Here is a 4058-nt window from a genome sequence, read left to right on the forward strand (position 1 = left end):
GTAACATCAAGAACTAACTACTTGAAGTAAAAGGGTAGTCATTTAGTAGGTAACATCAAGAACTAACTACTTGAAGTAAAAGGGTAGTCAGTTAGTAGATAACATCAAGAACTAACTACTTGAAGTAAAAGGGTAGTCATTTAGTAGGTAACATCAAGAACTAACTACTTGAAGTAAAAGGGTAGTCAATTAGTAAATAACATCATGAACTAACTACTTGAAGTAAAAGGGTAGTCAATTAATAGGTAACATCAAGAACTAACTATTTGAAGTAAAATGATAGTTATTTAGTAAATAACTTGAAAAGCTTACTAATAAGTAATTCAAGCAGCTCACTTATAAGTAATTGGTTGGCGTACTGGTGAATGATGGGAATAACTTACTAGCAAATAAAACTAATTGCTCACTTCTAATTAAATGGTGGTTACTCATGAACACGTGAAAATCTTACTAGTAAGACGAGTAAGTAGCTCAACAATAAATGTTAGTAAAGTGCACGAAAAGCATATATGCAACACGAATAGCTTATTTACAACTAAATTTCACGTATTTTAGAATTGAGTTTCATAAGTAACCCACTAATAAGTACCATTCTTACCTTAGTAGTGGGTAAAACGTGTAATACAACAGTTTATTGAAACGACAAGAAGCATGATATAACAGATCGCTACTGGGTAAATTTAATATCAGTAGGAAAGCATTTAAAGAAGAACTTTTACTATAAGTGTCTCCCAGTGTGTATCTTTTGTTACAAACTGCTGGTAGTAAATTAAAGTATTAGATTTTAACTAAGACACGCGTACAGCAGTTAATGATATGAAGTATTCTACTGTTACTGGCCTCGAACTGTCTCTAATAGTAAACTGGGTTATTTTGTATAGCTGATAGGTTAGTAAGAGTGTACTGAGAATATTCAAATATCATTAGTATCTGCTACACTCACCCAAACTGAAACGGCTTAGATGTTGGTAATTAAAGCCAGTAGTTCATAACAAGAAGAAACTAACCTTCCAGAAAGCTGAGTTGCCTACTAGTACATGTAACTCTGTTATTAGAATGTGTGTGTACGCGAAATGAGGCACTGCAAGATATCTGTTTCTCTAGAACAGCTTATCGAAATATTTCCGAAAAAAAAACTTAGATTCATAAGCTTTTTACGCAAAAGTTGGTTTACACGTGACGAGTCCTTTGCTAGTCATTGTGACGAATTAAATGTTTTGCGCACATAGTTACGGAAGAAAGATTGTGTGAGGCTGACTTTTTCACACTTTTACTGCACTGTAATACTCGATGTCAGTGACATTCAAGAGGTTTAAGTACAACCCATAATTACAGTATATATAGAGTTATCTACGTTAAGTACATTTTCAGATTCAAATTGTAGGCTCTGCGGTTTAACATTTCCGTTGTTGTTGTGGGCACATTTTTTAAAAAGGTGATGTTAATACGCTACCCCTTTACATTTACGTAGCCGAAGTCAATATTATTATTATTGTATTTCTTTCTTGTGACACAGATCGCTGTTACTTATGGTAAACTAGCCATTTTTATTCATTTAGAGTTTATATTGACTAAAGGTTGTGCGTTGAGGTTAGGTCAGGAGGGATGTCTCTTTCTTGTCAAATTCACAACCACATGGCCAAAAATAATGTCACTTTCTTGTCAAATTCACAGCCACGTGGTCATGAACAATGTCACACTCTTTTCAAATTCATAGCCACATGGCCAGAAATAATGTCTCTTTCTTGTCAAATCCACAGCCACATGGTCAAGAACAATGTCACACTCTTGTCAAATTCATAGCCACATGGCCAGAAATAATGTCACTTTCTTGTCAAATTCACAGCCACATGGTCAAGAACAATGTCACACTCTTGTCAAATTCATAGCCACATGGCCAGAAATAATGTCACTTTCTTGTCAAATTCACAGCCACATGGTCAAGAACAATGTCACACTCTTGTCAAATTCATAGCCACATGGCCAGAAATAATGTCACTTTCTTGTCAAATTCACAGCCACATGGTCAAGAACAATGTCACCTTCTCCTCAAAATCACATACGGCGACATGCTGTTGTCTGTGTGGTAATGATTCAACTGTAAAAACTACGGATATGGACAAAATAGCGTTTTTTAGTGAATCCAACGTGATTAACAGAAGAGCGCGTGAACAGTTATAGAATACCCCCCCTTTAGGTCCAGAACCGTCCATATAACTGCGTGAGAAGTAAGTGTTCTATTTAATTTATCATTTTTAGAATACCAGCACTAAACTACAGTGACACAATATGTTCCTCAATCTAAAACAAATTTGATGGAGAACTTAAATTAGTTAATATGGTGGGCTAGCACATAAATTTACAACTGTGATAATATTTAAGAGCTTATACAGAAAAGTTCGAAGTATCAGAAAGTAGATGACAACAAAGTGCCTGCCTTCGTGCGTTTTTCATTCCAATCTCAATTTTTCAAGATTTTGCACTAGATTTATGGAGTCAAATTGATTTTTACGTGACTATAATATGTCCAGGTATTTTACCTGTAACTTCCACAGCATGTTATCCTTGAAAAGGATGTGTGTTTGAGAAAGCTAGAATCTTGCAGTGTCTCGAACCATTTTCTTTATCATTTTATCTTGCGCCCAGAGATGTAAACTTTTTTTTTATTTCATTCGTTTTTTTATTCTTTCCATTTTTTTATATGTGTTCTTTCAGTTTACTTTTTTTTGTACACATTGTTTCCGTGAAGTAAGCTGGCCAAATAAAATGTTGAAAATAGAGTTTTGAGTATTTTTTCGTTCCTTTTCGTAGCCTTAATAAAATATTTGTGAATTGTAATTTGAGACTTAAAGTATACGTAAAATGAAATTTAAAATAGTCACTTTCTTAAAAAACAAACAAAAAGACACTGCCAATAATCAACATGTTTCAGTTACTTGTGTGCTCATAAACAATTTAATAAATATAATAATTCATATCAGCCATGAGACTGTTAGTTAAAGAATTATAATGCCTTAATACTTTGGTTTGTTTTTTGAATTTCGCGGAAAGTTACACGAGGGCTTTCTGCGTTAGCCGTCCCTAATTTAGCAGTGTAAGACTAGAGAGAAGGAAGCTAGTCATCGCCACCCACCACATTATAACGCCCCCACGGCTGAAAGGGCGAGCATTTTGATGGGACGATGATTCGAACCCGCGACCCTCAGATTGCGAGTCGAGCGCCCTAACTACCTGGCCAATGCCGGGCTCAATACTTTGAAGTAGCAGCAACAGAAGTAAGTTAAGACAGTGTTTGTTCAGTCTTATGTTTCAGTAATTGATGCGAGTTTCCAGATAAGAGAAACTTCAAACGTATGAAAAAAAAATTAAATATATTCAATCTTGAAAGGTCTAATATCACATTACTGCATGGCCTTTTTTTTTTTAGGAACTGTCACACACAAACGCTACTCATTCAGTGAAAAAATGAAAAGTTGTATAATTAAAAGTTCCAGAGTTTGGCGATTGCCGTGATCAATGACCTTACTATCGAAAACAACAATAATAATAATAATACAGATAAAATAACAGGTAGCTCAATGAAACACAGAAACAACAACTGAACATGCGAAATTCTTTGCAACCCTCATATATTTGTTTAGGATGGCTTTTTTTTTTTAATTAAGCACAAAGTTACAATGAGCTATCTGTGCCATACCCACCACGAATATCGAAACCCGGTTTGTAGGTCCGCAGACATACCGCTGTGCTACTGGGGAGTTTATAGGATGGCAAGAAAAAAAAGAAATCGGGTATTGTTAGTTTGATAGGAAGGTATGACAAGTGTTGTTAGTTTGATATATTTTTAGGGTAACAGAACAAACGACCTGGTATTGTTAATCTGATATTTTCTGGGTTGGGAGAAGAAAGGATCTGATATCTTTAGTTTAATATTTTTTAGGAGGACAGAATAAAGGACTCGACATTGTTAATTTCATATTTTTTAGAACGGCACCACAACAGACTATTTATTTTGAGTTTGTTATTTCCTAGGCTTGACCAAATATTTCTAGTTTTAT

This window comes from Limulus polyphemus, unplaced genomic scaffold, assembly GCF_000517525.1.
Source record: "Limulus polyphemus unplaced genomic scaffold, Limulus_polyphemus-2.1.2 Scaffold1974, whole genome shotgun sequence".
NCBI classification, from domain to species: domain Eukaryota; kingdom Metazoa; phylum Arthropoda; class Merostomata; order Xiphosura; family Limulidae; genus Limulus; species Limulus polyphemus.